General features: G+C 40.0%; 1 protein-coding gene across 1 annotated transcript in view; it reads right to left on the bottom strand.

Annotated features, from left to right (window-relative positions):
• Positions 1–25,220, bottom strand: part of DIAPH1 (diaphanous related formin 1) — a 97,469-nt gene that overhangs the window by 71,664 nt on the left and 585 nt on the right. The window lies entirely within an intron of this gene.

Genomic DNA, 25,220 nt, shown 5'->3' with positions numbered 1-25,220 from the left:
ACACAAAGTAAAGGAGAAGGGCAGCAAAGGCACAAGGATGATGAAGCAGAGACAGCAACACCCAAGGAGACTCACAGTTCCTTTTGTCACCACCCTAAGTCACCTGACACACAGAGGTGAAACAAGCCACAAAAAGGATGAATGTTTATAGTTAGGTTGCCATTGCCAAGGTTAAACTTATTTGCTCCTACAGCAAGTGCTTCCAGAACCTTGTCCTCCAAACTCAAAATGTTCCCTCAGAACCAAGCAACAACCCAAACAATTCTGGGATGGATATAACGTAGGTAACAAAACCTGGGTCTAATGAATCAATCTCAGCTGCAGGTTAAGTTAAAGAACAAACCAGCAACTTGTTCTTTCTGTCTGCAGACTCTTATTTCTCTTCCCTCCATCCCCACTATTGAAGTTCACGCTATTATGATCTCCTGTTTGATTTACTGTAATAGCCTCCTAACTGATCTCCTTGCCTTCAATCCCATCTGCCCAACACAATATCCATTCTATATACTATATCCAAGAGTAGTCGTTCTAAAATGCCAAGCTGTCCATGTTATTTCCCATTTAAAACCCTGCAATAGTTCCCTACTGCCCTCAGGTTAACATCCAAATTCCTTAGCATGGCATATGACACTTCTGGCTTCTCTCCCTTGACTCATCTCTCAACAAACCCTCCATTTCAAACTCTATCTTCTGGGCATCCTAACTAGTTGCAGGCCCATAAATAGATCTTGCTGTCTCACAACCCCAGACTTTCTCTAGGCTGCTGCTTCCCTCAGACTAGATTCTGCTTTCAAGGCTAGCTCCAACAGGCCCTACAGGATGATACCTCCTCTAATTGGATGGGTACCTCTCCTTGTGTGTATATAGAAATAGGTACTTGACTGTCTCACAGCGCTAGAAGTGGATTACAACTCTCTTTTGATTGCCTCCTCTAGCCATTTCCAGACTACGTTCCTTCAAGGTAGAGCCTAAGACTTAGTCATTATATCTCCTACGAACAAATACCATAATCTGGGGCTGCTCTCCTAAAATACCAATCCCTGCAAAAGCCCTCAAATCTATTCCACCTCTTCACTGCATTAGTGAAGAAACTGAAGCCCAGACAGGTGGAGTAAATCACTGAGGTCACATGAATAAGGGCAAGCTGGGTATGGAACTCTGGTCTCTAGATTCCAAAGCCCTATATCCTTGCATTCCCCAGATTCTTGTCTTGTTCCCATTTAATGCCCACTAACTGTTGCCTTTACATACAAAAGTAAACATCTCTTGTCTTAAAAAGGAAGAAACCAGTCTCCCTTGCTTTCCTTGGTGCATCATTAGAAACAGATTTATTCCTTAAAAAAATTATCCATGCTTTACTGCTCAATTTGAGTAAGGACAGTAAAAATGATCCATGCATTTCCTCAACAACTCCAACAGAGGGCAGCATCTACCAGCAAAGTGAATCACAGTACTACAGGCAAAATTCTGTTTCAGAACCCAACAGAACACCCAAACAGCAAGCTCAATTCCATTACTGAAATGGAACCTGCTGCTACAGTATACTGAGGGTGTATTAATTTACTTATTTAATACTATGTGTGCTTTCCTTGCAGATCTTGAACATACAGTTTACAAACAGCTTTGTTAAGTTTTTTTTTTTAACTGTATCATTAACTGTTTTGTGGATTCTCTGAGATATGCAACAAGAGGTTCCTATCTCATGAAAAGTAAGAAGGACTAAAAATAGTGGAGACCTTGAAGATAAATGCTACTGGAGCTATATTTATGCCTTATGCCCCAGAGGTTCAAGCTTTTTAATATAGTCTCTAATGATCCCACCTACTTCTTTCTAAATGCTTCTACACTCACCTTTCTCCTTGTTTGCTATCAATTATTTTCTGCCCCCAAACTATAAACCCTTACTTATCTTCACTAAATACTTCATCGTCCTGTCCCTCCTACTCAGTCTTCCGCTAAAACTATACTAAAACCTTTAACTACAAATATAGATACTGAAGGAAGCATAAATACCTAATGAAATTTTTTAGCATATCAAAATCTGCTCATGAATACAGATTAATAGGAACTTCCAGATAAAAGACGGTAGACTGAATCAAATTTCCCCGCTTTTTGAAACCCTTCTACATCTACAGAAAAGGAATTTTTAGGAAGAAAAAAATGATAGAGGGAAGGAGCCTACAAGGTTGGGAAGAACAAGAAAAGCGTAATTGCAATCAATTTTTGAAGCTGGGACTAAGACCCAACAGACCTAAGAAAACTGAGTCCTAAACTTGCCGTAGGAAAAGCTAATGACCAATCCAAATTGTACTTAAGGATCCTCAACAGGCTCAGGAATTAGCAGCACCAGGTACCTATAGAAATGGGCAGTTGGAGGGAGGGGGAGGCCCAAAAATAAGATTGGTTTGAAAGCTGTTCAAGAAGCAGTTGGACAGGTAGATCCTCTGTTACCCCCCAACACCCCTCCCCCCATGCCATCGGGAGACTACCCTCCCTTACTCCAGCAGAAGTCTGGAAATTTATTCTTAGAAGAGGATAAAACACAGATCTCTGGATCAGGGGATGCCAGGCACAGTTGTGGGCAGAGATCCTATACCAAAAAGAAGAGTAAGTTAATCTATGCATACTATAAGCTGAGACACCCAGCACCTTCCCCCTTCTAGTTTCTCAGGACCCCAGCACCCCAAAACCCTTACCCTTGAGGCAGAAGGTTGGAAGAGCCTTCTCTGGGGAATTGAAAAACAACATTAAGCTACTGACATAGTCCAAGCAGATAAACCGTGCCATCCAATATGGTAGCTACCAGACACAGGTAACTATTAAGCACTTCTAATGTGCCTAGTGCAACTGAAAAAGGAATTTTTCGTTTTATTTAATTTTATCAAAATTTAAAATTAAAAGCTAATATTTTATTGTTATTGTTAAACTTAAGTATCAATATGTTTGGAACACGCTAGGTATGTGAATCTACCTTTCACTTGTAAATTTTTTCAAATCTAAATACACATCAAGTATCTTCAGGAAAATTTAGCATCCAAATTGAGATGTGCTATAAATGTAAAATAAAAACTAGAGTTCAATAACTTCATATACAAAACAGAAGGTAAAACATCACATTAATAATTGTTATATCTATTACATGTTAAAATAATGTTTTAGATATACTGGATTAAAAATTTTATTATTAAAGTTAATTTCACATATTTCTTTTCACTTTTTTCTTTCTGTCTTTTTCTGTGGCTACTAGAAAATCTAAAATTACATATGTGACTCACATTATATTTCTATTGGACAGGGCTAGCCTACAATAAACTGCACAGCTAACAAACCCTACCCATGCATCCAGAGTTTCCAATGAGTTTTTTAGCGCCTCATTTTTAAACATTAACAGACAACCAAGGATTACCAAACAAATGAGGAAAAATCCTAATAAGAGAGGGGGAAAAAGCAATTCATTATACAGAGACTATGCAAGAAAAAGAAAGATTAGGGAAAAAAAATTAATATCCACAAGGGAGAACATAATGCCATTTTTTATAATTGTTTTTTTTAAAGTTTTGGCCATGCTGTGCAGCATGCTGAATCTTAGTCCCCTGACCAGGGATCAAACCCACACCCCCTGCAGTGGAAGTGCAGAGTCTTAACCACTGGACTGCCAGGGAAGTCCCTATAATGCCATTTTATTTTATTTATTTATTTTTTTTTTCTTTTTGCGGTATGCGGGCCTCTCACTGTTGTGGCCTCTCCCGTTGCGGAGCACAGGCTCCGGATGCGCAGGCCCAGCGGCCATGGCTCACGGGCCCAGCCGCTCCGCGGCATATGGGATCCTCCCAGACCGGGGCACGAACCCGTATCCCCTGCATCAGCAGGCGGACTCTCAACCACTGCGCCACCAGGGAGGCCCTATAATGCCATTTTAAAAAGAAACATTCAGAGGAAAAAGAACCCTGAGAAACTGAACACATGAGAACAGAAACTCAAGAGAAAACTCAATAGAAGGGCTGGAAGATAAGAATTTGAGGATATCTCCCAAAATTAGAGCAAAAAGACAGAGATGGAAAAATAAGAGAGTACAGATAAGAAAATTAGATCAGTTTGGGAGGTCCAATATCCAAATAACAGGAGAACAGAGGAGGAAGCTATCAAAGAAATAATTCAAGAATATTTCCCAGTACTGAATGTAAGCTGGTGAAGCCACTCTGGAAAACAGTATGGAGGTTCCTCAAAAGACTAAAAATAGAGTTGCCATATGATCCGGCAATCCCACTCCTGGGCATATACCCAGAAAAAAACTATAATTTAAAAAGATACATGCAACCCTATGTTCATAGCAGCACTATTCACAATAGCCAAGACATGGAAACAACCTAAATGTCCATCAACAGATGAGCGGATAAAGAAGATGCGGTTTATATATACAATGGAATACTACGCAGCCATAAGAAAGAATGAAATAATGCCATTTGCAGCAACGTGGATGTACTGAGAGATTATCATACTAAGCAAAGTAAGTCAGAAAGAGAAAGACAAATACCATATGATATCACTTATATGTGGCATCTAAAATATGGCACAGGGCTTCCCTGGTGGTGCAGTGGTTAGGAATCCTCCTGCCAATGCAGAGGACACAGGTTTGAGCCCTGGTCCAGGAAGATCCCACTTGCCGTGGAGCAACTAAGCTTATGCACCACAACTACTGAGCCTGCGCTCTAGACCCTGCAAGCCACAACTACTGAGCCCATGTGCCACAACTACTGAAGCTCATGCCCCTAGAGCCCATGCTCCGCAACAAGAGAAGCCACCACCATGAGAAGCCTGTGCAGTGCAAGGAAGAATAGCCCCTGCTCACCACAACTAGAGAAAGCCTGCGTGCAGCAACGAAGACCCGACACAGCCAAAAAAAAAAAAAAAAAAAAAAATCCTGTGATAAACCATAAAGGAAAAGAATATAAAAAAGAATGTATACACATGTATATCTGAATCACTTTGGGGTATAGCAGAAACTAACAACATTGTAAATCAACTACAGGTCAATTTTTTAAAAAATTTTCCAGTACTGAAGGATAAGTTCCCATCACAAAAGACAGAAACAGATCACCACACAAAAGCATATCATGGTGAAATTCCAAAACACTGGGAAAACAAAGAAAATCCTACAGTTTGAAAGAAGGGGGACTTCCCTGGCAGTCCAGTGGTTAAGACTCCACAATTTCACTGCTGGGGGAGCAAGTTCAATCCCTGGTCATGGAACTAAGATCCCGCATGCCATGCAGTGCGGCTGGGGCAAGCGGGAGCGGGGAAGAAGGGAGGAAAATACATATACATGGTCATATACAAAGGAATCAGAGAAGATTTGGATTTTTTAAACTACATACAAAAAGCTAAACAATGGAGAAAGAGAAAGAGAGAGATGTCCTAATAGAAGCAGAATCAGAGCGATGCAACATTTTGGGTTTTGTAGGTGGAGAAAGGGGACTCTGAGTCAAGGACTACAAGTGACCGCTGGAAGCGGATAAAGTCCAGGGAACAGAAACACCCCTAAAAGCCTCCAGAAAAGAACGTAGCTCTGCCAACACTTCTTTTTTCTTTTTCAACCATCTTTGTTGGAGTGTGGTTGCTTTGCAATGGTGTGTTGGTTTCTGCTTCATGGCAGGGTGAATCAGCTATGCGTATGCATGTGTCCTCGTGTCTCCTCCCTCTTGCGTCTCCCTACCACCCTCCCTTCCCTATCCCACCCCTCTAGGTGGACACAAGGCACAGAGCTGATCTCCCTGTGCTTTGCGGCTGCTTCCCACTAGCTATCTATTTTACGTTTGGTGGTGTGTATATGTCCATGCCACTCTCTCGCTTTGTCCCAGATTGCCCTTCCCCATCCCTGTGTCCACAAGTCCACTCTATGGCTGCGTCTTTGTTCCTGCCCTGCCCCCTAGGTTCTTCATAACCATTTTTTCTTTTTCTTGGATTCCATATATATGTGTTAGCATGCGGTGTTTGTTTTTCTCTTTCTGACTTGCTTCACTCTGTGTGGCGGTTTCTGGGTCAATCCACCTCACTGCAAGTAACTCGGTTTTGTTTCTTTTTGTGGCTGGGTGATATTCCGTTGTATGTATGTGCCACAGCTTTATCCATTCATCTGTCGATCCTGCCAACACTTTTACTTTACTCAATTGAGACCAATGTCAGACTTGTAAGGTAATAAATTTACGTTGTTTTGAGTCACTAAAAAAAAAAAAAAAAAAAAAAAACCACTAAACAATGAAAAAAGGCCTTTTTAAAATCTGAAAAAAAAAAAAACCTTCTAACTTAGAATTCTATACCCAACCAAATTACTCATCAAATGTGAGTTCAAAATAGATATTTTCAGACACTGAAGCTTTCAAAAAATTTATCCCCGTGCACCTTAGGAAGCAATTGTAGGATACGCTCCACCAAAATGAGGGAGCAAACCAAAAAAGTTAAAGACCTGAAATACAGGAAACAGGAGATCTAACACATGAAAGAGGTAACAGAAATCCCTAGGACAAAGATTCCAGGATCTTTGTGGTGATTCCCTACATTCCTCATGGCTTAACCCACAGATACCCTCAGAAGGAGCCCTTGTAAACACACAGAGAATCTAAAGTCAGACTACGACTCCAACACTTGGGAGCCTCCTTCTCAGGGTGGCAATATCGTCATTTACACATAGTCTAGATTTTTGCTTCTTACTCAATTTTTATAATAATCTTTCAGTTATATGCAAACAATTATAGATAGAGCACAAAATATTTTTTAAAGGGGCAGAAAAACATTTATTCTATAGGAATTTTTTATTCAAAGAATTAGGTGGGTAAATAAATTTCTGAAGGTCATTAGCTGGTACAGGAAAAGAGCTTAACAAAACTGCATTTATTAAAATAAGATTCATTTCCTCTAAAAGATTCTCAGTATTATCAAATCTTACTTAAATGAACACAAATTGCTCAAAGGTACACTGCATCAAAAGTAATAGCATCAGAATAAAAATACTTGGCTGGGCACTGCTCTGCATTAAGACCATCAATCAACATAAAAATGAAAAGCTGTCCCTTCGCTCTCCTTCCAGAGTGTAATCCAAAGCTCTGATTCAGTCACCACATCCTAATGTAATATGTGGTAAGATAAATCTTTTGGTTACCATCTACAGGAAATAAGAAACTTCCTAGAGACTTTACAGTTTGGTTTCTCTAAGAAACCAAAAATTAAAGTCAAGATCCCAAGGTATACCCTATGAGGCCAAGCTAATTAAAATAAATTTATGACCGAATGAGTCTGAAACATACTCTGATCAAGTATTATCATAATAAATGCAAATGAAATCTAAAACTCCTTTTCCATAGCTGGATTTGTTGTGGTGGTGGTGGCTGCATCTATTAGCACTTCAGCTTTTTAAAAGTGGGCCAGTCGGACTAAACTTGGCAGTCTTTTTGGACAGAGGTTCCCTCTGTTTGCCTAGTAACAGAATTGGTCTTATTATAAATTCAAGGATATAAGAAAATTCATCCAAGGCACTGATTCACTTCTACCGAATTCCCTGAATATTTAACTTTTCCATCTAGTCACAAAAAGGGCATAGAATTCTCAGACAACTACGGTCAGTCTCTTGGAACAGGATACTCATGTAGCCTAACAAAAGGTAATTAGGTAGTGTTCTTAGCAGAAGAGAGGTTAGGAGAGATCTAATAAGAGAATATGATTAACCATTACTCTGATCACAGAGTACTTTACATAGCAAAAAGTGTTTCTAATTCCTACCAATGTGCTTCACAGGAACAGTTAATCATGGACTTTTACCTCATGAACCATGTGGCTAGCATACGGGTAATATAAACCTATTAGAGCAAGCCCATATTTCGGTACTTTCTAAAGATTTTGTTCAGGCTAACTTATAGGGGACAACTATATCTGAGCTCTTGGCTAAGGGAGAACACCACAGGTGAATGCCATTTGGCCCCTGCTCTGTGATGATTCTAGAAGGCCCAGGTTTTTCTCATAACACCTATAATCACAATGCAATTCACAGCCTCAATATACTCAATTCCCACCTCTCCCTCTTCTGACATCCACACTTGCTCATGAGTTAATTCAGCGTGAGGGAAATATTTAGTGTGGTAGGTAGAATTCTAGGACGTCCTCCAAGATTCCCAACCTGACGTACATATGCTGTACAATCACCAGGACTATAAATATTATAGGATATCACTCTTGTGATTAGGTTATATTATTTAGCACAACTGACTTTTAAGAAGGGGAAATTATCCATGTGGGTCTGACCCAATCACCCAAGCCCTTTAAACCTAGGGTAAGAGGTCAGAAACACAAGGATCCAACATGCCATTTCTGGCTTGAGCATAAAAGAAGCCAAATGGCAGGGATTACAGGCAGCATCTAGGAGCTGAGAGCCAGCAAAGAAACAGGGACCTCAGTGCTACAACTGCGAGAGGCTGAATTCTTCCAACTTGAATGTGCTTGGAAGGTTTTCCTCCAGCACCTACAGATGAGAAAAGGCCCAGCTGACACCTTGATTTCAGCCCTGTGATACTCTGAGAACCCAGCCAAACTATCCTTGCTGGACTTCTGACCAATGGAACTGTGAGCTAATAAGTGGGTTTTATTTTAAGCTATTGAGTTTGTCAGTAAAAGTAGGCAACTAATACATTAAGCAAACTGACAAAATTTATCTAGAACTTTGAGTCCTAATTTTTATTTATGGCATGCTAAACAACTGCAAGTATGATTCTGAGCAAATCACGTTAATTCTTCATGCTTCAGTTCCCCTATTTATTCAAAAACAAAACAAAACCAGACACACACTTCTTGGGACCACTAAGATCATAAAATGGAGTGAGAGAGCATTCTATAAAAGCAATTGTGCTCTTATTACTACAGAAAAACTTCTCGTAAAATATACACGTGTACTAGTTGACACGGTACTCCTACAACATGGCATAAGGAAAAAGTTATTCCTCACCTGTAAATTGTATACTTAGCCATAGCCAATCATTTCACAAAAAGATCTAAAGGACTCAGCCAAGCCAGGCTCTAAATATTTTATATCAGATCCTTCTTCAGACCGTTATTGTAGCTGTTTCTGTGAACCAGATTGTAAGTTGCTTGGGGACAAGAACCCATGCTTTGTTCATTGGACATGTCCAATATTTAATAAATATTTTAAAAATTATCATCACTCTAGGTTTAAGAACATCATCCTAAGCACAGTATATTCATTTATTCATTACTTTATGCAAATTGAACAAGCTAAAGAAAAGTTTCAAGTTAAGGTTTATGACAGTACAGTACGATTGTTATAAACAGCTCAGACCAAACCTTCAAGAATAATGTCTTTCCCTATGAATGAGGCCAGGGGACCCTGAGTGGTGCTTCAGCCCACATGACATATTTGTTAGTTGTCCTTGGGGAAAATATCCAATTATGGCACACATGTCACCTAGGGAGTCTTCCACCACCTGTGAAAAGCAATAAGCCTTCAGTAAAGACATAGGCTACCTATGGGTAAAATGGGAAATAAGTCTCACTGCAGCCAACAACAGTTTCCTTTCAAGTCCTAATATACCTACCCAGGAAGGAACAGGTAAGGTATCTGTCATTCAGAATCAAAAAGAACAAAGAGCAGGGTCTGGCTCTGATTCATTTTTTTTTTTTTTTTTTTTTTTTTCCGGTACGCAGGCCTCTCACTGTTGTGGCCTCTCCCGTTGCGGAGCACAGGCTCCGGACGCACAGGCTCAGCGGCCATGGCTCACGGGCCCAGCCGCTCCGCGGCATGTGGGATCCTCCCGGACCGGGGCACGAACCCGTGTCCCCTGCATCGGCAGGCAGACTCTCTACCACTGCGCCACCAGGGAAGCCCTCTGATTCATTTTTTTATTCTAGCACAGGACTGACATTCAGTTTCTTAGGATAGTGAGGCAACAGAGGGTCATAACATGGATGTGAATTCAGTTACCAACAAGCCCTATTCCAGCTTTGCCACAAGATTTGCTACATTTCCACTAAAGGACAGTAAAGGCAGGGTAAGCTTTTTTTTGGGAGTGTGTGTGTGCTGGGTCTTCGTTGCTGCACATGGGGGCTACTCTTTGTTGCAGTGTGCAGGCTTCTCACTGCAGTGGCTTCTCTTCTTGCAGAGCACAGGCTCTAGGGGTGTGGGCTCAGTAGTTGCTTCTCATGGGCTCTAGAGCACAGGCTCAGTAGTTGTGGCGCACAGGCTAAGTTGCCCTGAGGCATGTGGGATCTTCCCGGACCAGGGATCGAACCCGTGTCCCCTGCATTGGCAAGAGGATTCTTAACCACTGCACCACCAGGGAAGTCCCAAGCTCTTCTTTTTATCCACCACAGTTTCAGCCTTCCTATCTTTAGGACTATGTTGTCTCACAGGGCTTGTGTGAAGAATAAATAAAATAGACGTAAAGCACTTTGTTTTGCAAAGTGTTTTGTAAAAGGTAAATAATATATGATGATGGAACCAGTGAAACTCCCTTCAATTCCCACTCCTTATAGAGAAGTCAATTAGAACTAGAGAGAAGGAAATAATGGATACCTTCAAATGTAGGAAACTTTCCCTTCCATTTTAAAATAATGGCCCAAGGATGGCATGGAATGAGTCAATACCTCATATACCATTTACAGAGAAACAAACTAGATTCTGACATCACTACTTATTAGTGCCAATAGCCTCAACAGGAGTTGTGTAGAACTGGAGTACCCACTTCAAAAAAGAAAATCAAAGAAAAAAGGTATATCAGAGGAAAGGAATTCTAAAACAAGAGCACCAAATGACTAGAAATTGAAAAATATGAACTCTAAAGCTAATTTACCATTATAAAGTTAAATGCGCTTAAGGGAAAGAAAACTGAAGATTATCTAGCAACCCCCAGAAATGAGACGGCACACTCATGTTCTCCATGACTGCTAAGGAAAAAGTGCTAAAGGAACAAGTAAGACTCTAGCAGCTCATCCACTTAGTTCCACACTGCCTCAGCAGCCCCACAGCTAAACTCAGTATTGGAGAGTTAAATTTGTGACAACTCACACAAGAGACAACACAGGAAACACAGTAGAGGAGAGTCCAAGATCTTTTTTTTTTTTTTTCGGTACGTGGGCCTCTCACTGTTGTGGCCTCTCCCGCTGCAGAGCACAGGCTCCGGACGTGCAGGCTCAGCGGCCATGGCTCACAGGCCCAGCCGCTCCGCGGCATGTGGGATCTTCCCGGACCGGGGCACGAACCCGTGTCCCCTGCATCGGCAGGCGGACTCTCAACCACTGCGCCACCAGGGAAGCCCCCTAAGATCTTTTATTCCTAATTAAAAGACGTCTTTCAATCTACCCCTGCCATCCAGAATCAGTATCTTTATCCTGATACAACCCAGGGAGTCCAGAAAGAGTCCAGGCAGTGGCCCATGTGAAGCACAAGTTAGAAATGCCATATAGGGGACTTCCCTGGTGGTCCAGTGGTTAAGAATCTGCCTTCCAAAGCAGGGGAAGTGGGTTCGATCCCTGGCTGGGGAACTAAGATCCCACATGCTGTGGGGCAACTAAGCCCATACGCCACAACTACAGAGCCCGTGTGCTGCAACTACAGAGCCCACATGCTCTGGAGCCCGTGTGCCACAACTAGAGAGAAGCCCGCCTGCTGCAACGAAAGATCCGTGTGCTGCAACTAAGACCCAACGCAGCCAAAATTATATATATATATATATATATATTTTTTTTTAAAGGCCATGTAAAGAACATTATTAGGTAACTGTACTCCATTTCCTGTTTCAATAATTATAAACTTGAAGCAATTTGCTTATAAATTCAAAGCAACAAACTCAATTTCCCTCACGACTGTCTAAAACTGTTTAGAGTCTGCTTTCCAATAAACCACATTTCCCGACTATAGTTAAAATGAGGGGAAAAAACTATCTTAATATTAGAATTCAATCCTCTGAGAGACAGGTCCAGTATATTCGAACAGTTCTCTAATAATCCAAGAAGGCAAGTCTCTTGGGGAAAAGGAGAAGGCAACTTTTTGCCTCCAGCTTAGCTCATCCTGAAGCCTGGGACTGGCAGAGCCTGCATCCTAGATAGCTGATAGCCTAGAGGAAGAAGGACAGTCCACTCAGGTTTCACTATTCCAGCTCAGCAGAACAGGTGGAAACCAGGCTGGGAACATTGCATTCTTCCTCTATGTCCATGCAAACAAACTGCCAGCCCCCTGCACTACAAAGCACTCAAGGGCCGGGAAAACAAGCTGCCACTAGAGAAAGTGCTCAGATTCTAGAAGTCCTAGTTTCCTATCAAGTACCACATGGTGTGGCAGACACGCCCCTCTCCTTTGCTGTCTGGAAGGAGGCGCACACACATTCTGTCATCTGGTGAGAGGGCAGAGTAAGCAAAGCTTCCTCCCTTTCAAACATCCAAAGGTTCTAATAAAACTTTCAAATACATATATAGAAAACAATAAATAACATTAACCTACTTTTCCAAAGTTTTGACATACTTCTCAAGCTCCAAATACTGATACTTGTTCTTTACTTTCTTATTAGGCCTCTCTCTTCACTGCCTTAGCTTAGAGAAGCTAAGAAAAAAGGGGTGTTGTTCATTCATTTGGAAACAGTCAATGACTCAGGAATGCTGTTTCCCAATCTCCGTAGCAACTGTCTTCTCCTCCCTTGTTGTGATGTGAGTAGCAGGACATCTACTCTTTCTCAAGGGTGAGCACATGAATGACACACCCAAAGGCCTGACAGACAGGAAGTTCCTGCAGCTGATATTGCTTCTACATACAGGCACCAAGCATGAGGCCACCTTGTTTTAAATCCCATTCTCAAACCCTTCATTTCTAAATGATGGTTACACTTCTACCCTCACATCATTCCTGAATACAAGAAGTAATCACGACCTACTGATAATAGCTTAACTGATCCAAAAATTATACTACTCAAAAAGCCAGACTTGACCTTATGAAACCACAGTAAACATTTACTGGCCTTTTACAAATCTAGAATTAAGATTTTATTTTGAGAAAATTTGGGGAAGGGCGGTGGGAGACAGCATGAGGTGAAATCTCATTACTCCTCTATAACCAGAAATATAAGCAAGAGTTAAAACAAGAAACTTCCGATACTTCTAGCAACCGTACTTGTGTGGAACTATGTTCTAATGCAAACACATTAAAGAATTTCATGCCAAAGTACTTAGGCTCCAAAGAGACTTCCATGTACCATGTATTTTTCTCTTTGGTTCTAACTACTGAAAAGTAACTAAAATTTCTGGAAAACGAGTTAGAATATTGTTTTACTCTACTTTTATACACATCTACATTTTCTTAGAAAAACGTGTATCACTTTTATAATACAAATACATTTCCAGGGAATTACCTGGTGGTCCAGTGGTTAGGATTCCATGCTTTCACTGACAGCTGGGGTTCGATCCCTGGTCGGGGCACTAAGATCCCACAAGCCGTGCGGTGCGGCCAAAGCAAAATAGAACAAAATTTCCATTTCAAACAAAAGTACCAATTTTCAAAGATTAGAAAGCTGAAAAATGTTTATGACACATTGTTTTAAAAGCAGAAAATGTGTAGCAACTGTAATTGCAATGTTGTAAAAATATCTGTGCATAGAGATGACTAGAATATTCAAATACTAAGTGAAATAAAAATAAAAAATAAAAATTGGGGGTTCTTAGATTTTGCTATTTTGAAAATGTATGTATATGTCTTTTCAAAAAGAGTATAAAAAATTATTTTAAAAGAGTATAAAAATTAGCACAGCATCGAAAAGCAAAATATCATCCAATTTTCATATTCAAAATGCCCACCAGCACTTACTCTTTTCCAGTAGTACTTTACTTAAGGCAACACCCTGGCAGGGCACAGTTACAAAATTTAGGGATGACAATGCAATGTGAGAGAATAATGAACAGTTAGTGGAGTCTAAAAGCTAGCTTACCTAATTACATGACCTTGAGCAACTTAATACCTCTAGGCCTCAGTGGCCTTCTTTCTCATGTTAAGATGAGGAGGCTGAGTCAGATCATTTCTAGGGTCTCTTCAGGGACCCTTAAAGACAGTGCTTAGTTACTACTGCTCTTTTGAGGGCAGCCCAATGCCTGCTGCTTGCTTGATAGGGCATATCCTACAGAGACTTCTCACCACTTCTTCTTGTGGTTTCAATCACAGGAAACAGACGTCACCCATGGGCCTAGAAGTAAGTAACGAACAAGCCCTGGCGGATGCAAAGAGCTGCCAACTAAGGCCAACTCCCATCTTTTTCAAATACCAGAATCAAGAAATCACTAGAAACCTCTATGCCTGGGGAGCCTGACACACATCTTTCACAACAACTAACAAAACTAAAAATGTCTCTTTAGGCCCATGAAAGCATGATGAAATAATTTTAGAAGAGTCCTTAAAACTACTTTGCTTCTACAGCCAAATGAAGGAATCAAAGGAACTCCATAGCTATGGACAGAAATATGTGACTTTGAGAAATAACTAAGGCAATCCTACTGCCAGCAGCATTTTTTGTGGAGATCCAGACATATCCTGAGGACCTGAAGACTCGTCTTGGTCTCCTTTATTTAATATTCTGTGTAAACCTCTCTGTAGCCATGAAAGACTGTGGTACTGATTCAAATAATATAGGAACTTAGCAATTATTCACTTTAAATGTATGTTATCAATCCCTAGAGCAGTGGGTCAAATACTGCTCTCATTTATAACGATAAAAGTTGGCAGCCCTGTGCTATGTAAAATAATGCAGATTTTAAATCCGACAGACATGTTCCTTCATTAAATATTGATACAAGACAAAACCTAAGACACTATCTCTAGAGAAAAATAAAAATATTTTCTCAACAGAGTTCTTCTGGTCTGGTATAGTCATATCAGTGGTTCTCTTTGCCTCACAGTTACCTTGGTGAGAGGACTAACGTTTTCAAAACTGTCAATCTCCTACATTAGACCACAGAAATGGAGAGACTTGAAAGTAATCCCAAGAGTCACAAGACTCACAGCAAAACTAAAATACATAACAGGTTATTGCTAATGTGAGTTAAACACCTCCACTCTTAGATACCTTACAAGCTAGATGGGAGATAAGACCCACCCTCCTCAAGCGATCTTGATATCATTCTGTCTCTCTCTCTTTGTCTCTTTATATATACATATATATATATATACACACACACACACTATATACATATACATATATATATATATATATATATATATATATATATATATATATATATAGTGCATTCATGAAAGACTAAAGAACACTTCAAATAAGCATGCAATCAAAACCAATACTGCAGTGCTAAAGTATGTTTAGAAGAAAATGACAGGTCCCAGAGACAGGCTCAGATTATTCCCCCAATTTCCCACCTGAGCCCACAATTTTTTTTTTCTTTGGCCGCACCGCATGGCATGTGGGATCCTAGTTCCCCGACCAGGGATTGAACCTGCACTCCTTGCCTTGGAAGTGTGAAGTCTTAACCACTGGACCACCAGGGAAGTCTCTGAGCCCACAATTTGACTACACAGTGCTGAGATTCAGATGAAGACAGTCACATCTTTTAAAATCTAGAATGATCCGTGAAAGTCTGAGAAGATGGATTATTACAATGGATAAGGAATGGAAATCAAACAAACTTAACTACCTAAACTCCATCTAGATAGCAGAAGTGATTTGCTGGAACCTTAACACTAATCTATTCATGTTCTTCACCACCACATATTCACAAGGCCAAAAACTGCATCAACATGCATCATGACATGTTACAAAATGCAAATTTTTCCATTCTGCTTTCCGTGGGCTTCTACAGAAAGAGAACCTAAAAGCCTTCCCCAGGGATAAAATAATCTCTATGAAGTGGCTTTCTTAAATGATTCATCTCCCACTGATCCTCTTGACTGCTATAACCGGGCCATTTCTTTTTACTACAGCCATACATTCAAACCTCTGAGCCTCTGTTCACATTGTTCCCCATCCCACGAAACCCCTTACCCCTCTCCTCTATCAATCCCTGGATTTACTTCCAGGGCCTATCATGTTCCTTCATGTTCCAGGGCCTTCATCTTCTATGAAGCTAACTAGCATTGCCCACAATTGCATTCTAGATCATTTATGTAGAATTTGGGACATTAGTATAGACCTTTGAAATCATTCATGCCAACTCTCTCATTTTACAAGGAAAGACCAAGAAAAGAAGAGTGACTTGCCCAGAGTTCACACAGTTAATTAGTAGCAAGGTCAAACTAAGTAGCAATATATGGAAAGAATATTTCAGTAAGAGTGAGAGATGGGGGTTCTAGTCCTAGGTCTAGTCGTAAACTTGGACAGATCACTTCTCTAGGCCCACATTCCTTCATCTATAAAATAACGGATTTGAATTAAATAACTTTTAGCATCCTTTTCACCTCCAGCATTCTGATTCTGAAACAGGTCTTCTGACTCTCAGCTCAGTAATCTTTCCACATAATTCCTTAAATTCTCTGAATTTCTACAGCTTTTGAAGTCTATGCTCATGGCCTTTAAGCTTTTCCTACCTATTCTTCTACAGACACAGCTGAGATTACAATCTCTTTAAAAAGCATGGACTGAACCTGATAGGTCAACCACACGGTTCTTGATCTTCAGCCTTTTGGATCTAGGGTAGATTCACACAAACAAGAGAAACTCTATTCTCTACTCTTTGCCACCAATCATACAGAATATCCTAGTTCCAGGTACCTGGACCTCTGTGGCAATGCCTTAATTATTAACCACAAGCAAATAACTGCCAGGTCTAAAGAATAAACTTCAGCAGTCCCCAGACTCAGGAGAGACCCTAGAGTTAGTAACCATTTGCAATCCTTATTTGTTTCAGGGCCAATTCTAAAATATAGAAAAGATAACTATGGAGCTGGTCTGGCAACAGCTTCCTCCTTCCTATACGTCACCACTACTTGCTGCTCGCAGCAATTTAAACAACTAAAATTCCTGCCAGGTGATGCTGCTAGAGCTGTTCTATTTGCAAAGGAGATAAGGCTGCATTAAAAAATAATAATAATTTAGACAACTTCTTCATAACATATGAGCCAGGAAAAAGGCTGATTTTGCATGCACTATAACAGCTACGTTTACATGCCTAAGAAAGGTTTAATTAAGATTCCTGCAATGGTCTCAAAGTCTAAATTATTAAATGCAAAACGCAGTTAGGCACTTAGCCACTGCACTTTGTTCATCTAGACCCAACACTTCTTTCCCCACTAACTGAACTGAAAAAGAGTCCAGTTTTATAGACTGCAGTAGTCAAAGGGCTCTAAAGATATACCATCAAAATTTTCTATGAAATTCCTAACAGTGAATACCCTTTGATACAACAAGTGCAAAAACTGGACATTTGTAAACTGTCAATACAATGCAGTGAATAAGAAGATGGCTGTGTGTGTGTGTTTAAATCAGCCAGACCTAGGTTTGAATTCCAGTTCTGTGACCTAAAGCATGTTGCTGATCTCACTGAGTTTTAGTTTAATTACCTAGAAAGCAGGAATAACAATAGCACTAGGGCTATAGCAAGTATGCAACAAACAAGTGCTATTATTACTGCTACTGTTATTATTATTATTACTTCCTGTCTTTCCAGTCTGCAATGAAGTAATCTTCCTATCTATAAAGATGCTGAGCATTCGTTAATATCTATAGATAGGAAGACCGGCATTATACAACCTGTAGCACACTGAGTACAGGTAAACAAAAGGTTTCTAACACCACATAAGAGATGAAAATGCTTTCACTATAAATAGAATCTCAAAGGTCCCCAATCCCAAGAGTATCAGAAATGGTCTGTCTTGTCTACAGGTGAAAATTTACACCCCAAAGAGAACATGTGGAATATAACTGACATTTCCACAGTGATAAGAGGAGAATTTAAGAGCTAAATCGATAAAACTTTTAGGAGAAAAATCTTAGTGACTGTGATTTTAGCAAAGATTTTTGAAATATGATACAAAAAGCAAAAACAATTAATTGGATGGACTTCATCAAAATTAAACATTTTTGTTCTTCAAAATATACTGTTAAGAAAATGAAAAGGCAAGTCACAGGAGGAAGAAAACATCTGTAAAACATATATCCAACAAAGGACTTGTATTTAGACTGTAATAAAAAAATTTTAAGTGGGCAAAATTTTTGAACAGACACTTCAAGGAAGATATACAGCAAATAAACACATGAAAAAATGCTCAACATCATTAAGGAAATGCAAATTAAAGCCACACTGAGATACCGTTTGTAGAATGAAAAAAAAATGCACAACCTAAAAGTTGAAAATTATGTTTTATTCAGAGGCCTTACTGAGGGCTAAAGCACGGGATGGCAGCCTCTCAGATAGCTCTGAGGGACTACTCCAAAGATTTAAGAGAGGAGCCGGGATATACAGGAATTCTTGCTGGAAAAAAAAACCCATGAAGTTGAACATCAAAAGATTACTGCTACTCACAAAAAAACAGACATCTCAAGTTAATGATTTTTAGTGCTTTTCCGTATATGGGAAGATGTAAGAGTCTGGGCTTGGGCTTCCCTGGTGGCGCAGTGGTTGAGAGTCTGCCTGCCGATGCAGGGGACACGGGTTCGTGCCCCGGTCCGGGAAGATCCCACATGCCTCAGAGCGGCTGAGCCTGCACGTCCTGTGCTCTGCAGCGAGAGGCCCGTAATGCAAAAAAAAAAAAAAAAAAAGAGTCTGGGCTTACTGAAATCATTCCTTTGATATGCATCTTAACTACCTAAGGCCAGTATCCTGTTTTTCTCCATTCTGAATTCCCCTCAGGGTGCATAGTCTGGACAGCTACAGTGACCGATGGCTTGGTGGCTGGCAACCTGTTTTTCTCCTTCCTGAATTCCCCTCAGGGTGCACCAACAGGGACTCCTACAGTGGCTGATGACTTTATGGCCAGAACACCCTTTGTTTACTGAAATGGCAAGCGACATTCTTTGTCCACTCACTACACACCCACTAGAATGGCTAAAATTTAAGACTGATCATACCAAGAGCTGACAAGGAACCAGAACCCATATATTGCTTGTGAGAACGTAAAATGGTATAACCACTTTGGAAGCAGTTTGGCAACTTCTTTAAAAGTTAAACATAGCCCTACCATATAGCCTAGTCATTCCACTCCTAGGTATTTACAAAAGAGAGATGAAGGCATATGTCCAGACAAAAACTTGTACATGAATGTTCACAGCAAAACAAAAAAGAACCAAAACTGGAAACAATCCAAATGCCCATCAACAAGTAAATAAATTATAGTAAGCCCATAACAATGTAATATTACTCAGCAATAAAAAAGAATGATCTATTAATATAGCTAACATACATTATGCTGAAAGAAGCCAAAAGAAAGGGTTCATATTGTGAGTAAGTCCATTTATATAAACTTCTAGAAAATACAAACGAACCTATAGTTATAGAAAGCAAATCAGTGGTTAGTTACCTGGGGATTGGGGCACAAGGAGAAATGAGACGGAGAGAATACAGTGGAGCAGGAAAAACCTGTTGAGGGTGATGGATATATTCGTTATCTTGCCTGTGGCAATGGGTTCACAAATTGTGCACTAAATATATGCAGTTTATTTTATGTTAATTATACACCAATAAAGCTGTTTTAAAAAAAAGGATGTCCAAAGGATCTGTGGCAAAACAAACAGGTGAAGACCCCTGAATAAAGTATGAACTACTCTAGGTGAAAAAAAAAAAGCAAGTGTGTGTTATCTTTCTACTTGATCCTCAAGTTCTAACATTTAAAAAAAAAAAAAAAGCAGCTATATCTGAGATATAAGCCCACTACCTTGGTTTTCTGTGACCTTTAGGATCAAAGATGGTTTATAAAGCAACCTCTGTTGGATCCTTGAAGTATGCTAAGTCTTCAAAGAAAATGCAAATCCTATTGCTTTCAAACAGTACTATTCCTAAAACAGGGAATAAGTCACAGAATCAGAAATCCAGAAAAATAATCTAGGACACCATAAACGCTACCTGTATCTGCTACCTAACAAAATGACAAAGTAGCTACTGCCTAAAGACCACTTATAACCACAATCAAGGATGGAATTTCCCATCTTCCATATAACAATGCTTCCACATAGGAATGCTGTGTTTCTCTTAATTAAGTTCTTTATGATTTTCTCTTTTGTGTCCCCTTATCTGTTTCATCCCCCTTCTTGGAGGGAAGAAATTTAAGCAAATATTTAAAGGACCAATTGACACTCTCTAATTGTCACAGAGCCAAGCAACAGAGTCAATTTCTTCAATCTTTTCCCTTTCAGTTTCATAGCTTCTAGCGTATCTGTTCCTTTTATATAATCTCTTTCCTCCAAGATCCTGAAATTTACTAAAGGAAATGTAGAATCCAAAATTTTATGCTTTTGCTTCCTCCATTTATTTATCCAATTTCCAACCTACAACTGTAAGAAGGGATGCTGCACTGAGCGGGTGTTTGGGCTTGATGACATTTAAAGTCCCTTCGAACTCTAAAATTTTAAGACTCCCATTCACAGCAAGCTTTACTAATGAATGGAAGTAAGAATCTCAAAGTTGAAAGAACAATGATTCACCCAGAGTTATCCTGTAATCAGTGGTAAAATTCCTTAAAATACTGGTCTCAATTTCCCTTTTCCTACAGTTATTCTCTTACTTTCTTAAAAAAGGTTCTTTGATTAGAAAAACTGTGTTTGTTAAAAAAAAAAAAAGACAGGTGGAAAATAAGGTAAGATATGTTCATAGTGATTAAAATATTCTTTACTTTTCAATTTTAGCTTCAAGGTTTTAAGAAATTTTAGTATAAGCATCTTTTACTGCTCCTGATTCCCCAAAGGCCTGGCTTATCCAAGGGACTAGAACCAGTCCTTATAGCAGCAGGGCAATAGTAAAAACAAAGAGGGAGGGAATGATAAGACAGCTAGGCACAGGGAGAGGGTTGGCATTGTCTCATCTAACCCAAACTAGGGGCAAACACCCAATGCTGCTTTGCTGGTTAGCAAGAGGTGAATTTTTTCCTACTGCTTTCAGACAAAAGTGATTGAGAATAGAAGGCTCAACATAATAATTAAAAAAAAAAAACACTTAAGATTTGTTTCAATATGGGGATGCTTTTTGTAGTCATGATTTCAGCTGAGACATAAAATGAGAGAAAACACCACCTGCATATACAAACTCTTTGTTTCTCTATAATACCTAATATTTCTTGTTAAAAAAACATGATTTTAAGCTGTTCTTCTAATTCATATGTGGTATAACCTTATCTTTTAAGCCTCTATTACATTTCACTGAAAATATAACACTCTCCAAGAATAACGTGGCAATCCATTTATAAATTACACTGAACATCCCAGGGGATAACAAAAGGTGATTTTATCACACAGGAAATAAAATTAGTCTACTCTGACCCATATGTCCATCAACAAAGTTAAATCACTTCTCACTTATTACTATTTTCTTCGCTTTTTAAATAAACAATTTACAGGTCATAAAAATTTCAACTCTTTTTATAAAAATATCCCAACATTTAACAACTCTCTCAAGGCAGAGATTTTAATTGAGGCATTCCCTCAGTTTCACCTCCTGTGAGGGAGGATTTCCTTTGAGACAAGTAAATGTAACATTATCCAGTGGATCCTTGTGCTGTCTCTTTAAAGACCAGGCAGGCAGAGGGCAAATTTTTAAGGTATCATTCTGTCATCTCAAACTCTCAATAACATTCCTGTAGGCTCCCCTCCCCCTTTCCAAACTAGGTAATCCCTGTGTTTATCAACTTCAAAAAACACAAATGACTTGTATAAAGTTCTATGCATACTCCTTGGTTTTCAGCGACCTTTTGGATCAAAATTAAAGAAGCAGGTATCTGCATGAACAACTCCACTTCTTTCATAATCTCTACCTTTCCTAATATTTGTTTAAAATTCTGCCTGGCATCCTTCATCTTTGCTCTCATTTTGGATGAACAAGGGTCTACAACTAAATATACTTTCACTCTCACTTTGCTTTTATTTTTTTTTAATAATTTTTTATTTTTGGCTGTGTTGGGTGTTCGTTGCTGCGCACGGGCTTTCTCTAGTTGCAGCGCATGGGCTTTCTCTAGTTGCAGCAAGCGGGAGCTACTCTTCATTGTGGTGCGAGGGCTTCTCATTGTGGTGGCTTCACAGGCTCTAGGCACACGGGCTCAGTAGTTGTGGCTCACAGGCTCTAGAGTGCAGGCTCAGTAGCACACGGGCTTAGTTGCTCCATGGCATGTGGGATCTTCCCAGACCAGGGCTCAAACCTGTGTCCCCTGCATTAGGAGGCGGATTCTTAACCACTGCGCCACCAGGGAAGTCCCTCACTTTGCTTTTAGAAGGGCATGAAACTGCAACATAGCAATAATTTTACATAGGCATCCAAAACTAAACAAGATTTTAAAAATTAAGTATCTTCTATTATTTCTAATCCCACACTAAAATTCATGTTTTACAAAGTTAGGCTCCTAGTTGAATCAAGATGCGATAGTCTTTCTTAAAATGGATCAGTTCTCGATTGTATGAGAAGACATGGAGTCTGTAAAATGCAGGAATACTCTGCAGCTTCCTAACATCCTGGTTATACTTACTCCCCTTACGCATATTTCAGAAATCAGTCTCTCTGACACCCACATTCATTACTGCTGAAAAGGCAGAAAACACTCTGTTCATTTAGCATTTTTATTTCCCTTCATCTTAAGGGCTTCCAAAAGGAACTGGTATAATGCTGGACAAGGGGATAAGCTCATGGTCCAGGAGACGACAGACTCAAGAAGAACCAAGGGGAATGGAACACCAGACAGCCTGGCTTCACCACACACATTAGCATCTCGAACCACCACATGTTTTAAAAAGATGAGCCGTACCACTATTTAAACTTAGACTCCTTGTGTCCTTTCCACACAAGATGCCTCTGAGGGTAAAGAGCAGATCTTAGGCAATTTGTGAGCTCTGTGTTTTCATCAGTTGATCTGTAATTAGAACCTGCATCGGCTTGGAAAGGTATGTAGCAGCTAAAGGGATTAGTAACCCCTCAGATGCAAACAAATACCTTCAGGCACACTAGGTCCAAACCAGTGTAGTTTTATAAAATGCATTCTTAATGGAGCTCCCGAGGACACACACTGTAGAAAAGGTGGAGTAGGCGAAACAGCTTTGAGTTCACTTTTAGCCTGTAGTTCAAGAAAACTACGCCATGGGTAACAAAAGCAAACCAGCAATCTCGCCGGCTCTACCCACCCCCATATACATACACAGACACAAAGAGAAGTGGATTGCAATGCTCCTCCTAGGCTCTCATTTCCACAGAGTTCTTATATAAAGAGCAATGAGAAAGAATATCCTGAAGCCTTGAGGTATGGTATAGCTGGCAATAAAGGGGTTAAGCAGCTCTACTTTCCTGGAAACTTTCCAATTCCCTAGCCAGGAATGCAATTCTCCTCACTACCTGTGTGCTACATATTTTTTAAAAATTCAGCAGATTAAGAGTTAAGACCAACACCTCAGAAAGAAAAAGAGAACTTGGTTCAGCTGCACCCTCTCTAAAGCAAATACTAACAACTGTGAGCCAAATCCACTCAGCATACACAGGACTCCACGGACATTCCCCAAAACAGGTGAAAACAAGTTAAATTTCCTCAGGTATCTCACCTTTCAGCCCCACACACTTAGTAGAATTTACAAATCTGTGAAACACTTAAGTGTTAGATAAAACAAAAGCACATGTAAAATTCCATTTAGAACCTGAAAAACATTTACAAGTCACAGAGGTCACTATAGATCAGCAAAAACAGCTGGAATTTGGGTGAGGAAGGTCAAAGGGTAACCATGGAAACAAAAGCAAAACAAAATGATACATAAATAGAAAAAATATGGGCCTTAAAACTTAAGGCTTAGAAGGAAAGCTCCCTAACTAGAAGTTCATGCTTATCCTAAAGAAACATAGGGGAATGTTGCTTTGGTCACCATAGGGGGAAAACTGTCACTACTATTAAACCTACATTTCTGGGGGAAAAAAGATGTTCACCAGATAAAAACACAGGCAGTGACTGACAGCCTACAGTCACAGGAAAGGACATCCAGAAGCACCTGTCTTGCTAGAAATAGGTAGGAAGAGATGAGTCACTATTTTAATTCTGTTTAGTACTCTCCATATTCCAACCCTCTAGGTCCCAAAGCAACATTATCCTCCTTTTTCATTATTTTCTCAGTTTTCTTCCCAGACTTGTGGAGTTGGGTCAGAATGCTAAGGGGTGAGGATAAGAGAAAGGAGAAAGAAAGAGGAAAAAGTTAGAAACCTTTTGGTTAGTAGAAAGAGATACTGGGGTGGCAGAGTAATTAATTACCTGGGTGAGAAGACTACATTACAGTTACAACTAGCAAATGGTTATTAAGATCCAAAACTCCCTCTCTTGGACAGCGCCCCCTATCTTTCAAAGCTTCTACAGTAAAAAGCAAACAACTCCCTGGAGAGAGGAGTAAAAAAGAAGATGCAGTGTGTGCAAAGGTAATGAGATACCACAGTGTTACACGAATATCAATATTCTTTCAGATTGGAATTGGCACCTGATGAAAGTCAGACTCTTCTACAGGTTGGAAAAGGGTTGTCAGTAGCCTTGGGGCACAGGATGTGGCAGAAGAGCTGAAGAGATAGTTATCATGGGAAACGTACAAAAGGCAATTCCCTTAGGTACTCACAAACTTCTTGGCCTTTTAGTCTAACTTCCTCCCCATGGGGGAGGGTGATCACCGTCCTAAGAAGGGCATATTCATGAGAGAAGTTCGAACCCCTTGATAAGTGATAAGCAACAGGGCAAAGAGACAGGTTCTCTGGATAAGGAAATACTGGGAAGCCAACTACCGTCATGCCCAATGACCAGAGTAACTGGGCAGGTACCCATTCCTGCAGTCGCAAGGACAAACGTCCAAGGGAGGAGGGAAGGCAGGGCCCAAGTCAGGTAACATTCCTGAGGGGAAGGATTATCAGGTGACACTGGGCTGAGGGCCCAGAGAGGAGACTGGGCGGGAGGAAAGTTAGCAGGTGAAAGAGATCAATCTTGGGGAAGGAAGTGACCTTTGGAGAAGCAAATAGGAGGATACCAAAAACAGGGGGAAGGGTAACAAGAGAAAATGGACCCCGAAAAGCACACAGGATCGAGATAGAGA

This window comes from Mesoplodon mirus (genome assembly GCF_964341445.2).
Source record: "Mesoplodon mirus genome assembly, chromosome: 5".
NCBI classification, from domain to species: domain Eukaryota; kingdom Metazoa; phylum Chordata; class Mammalia; order Artiodactyla; family Ziphiidae; genus Mesoplodon; species Mesoplodon mirus.
Note: the sequence above shows the minus strand (reverse complement) of the source record. Positions and strands in the feature narration are given on the sequence as shown.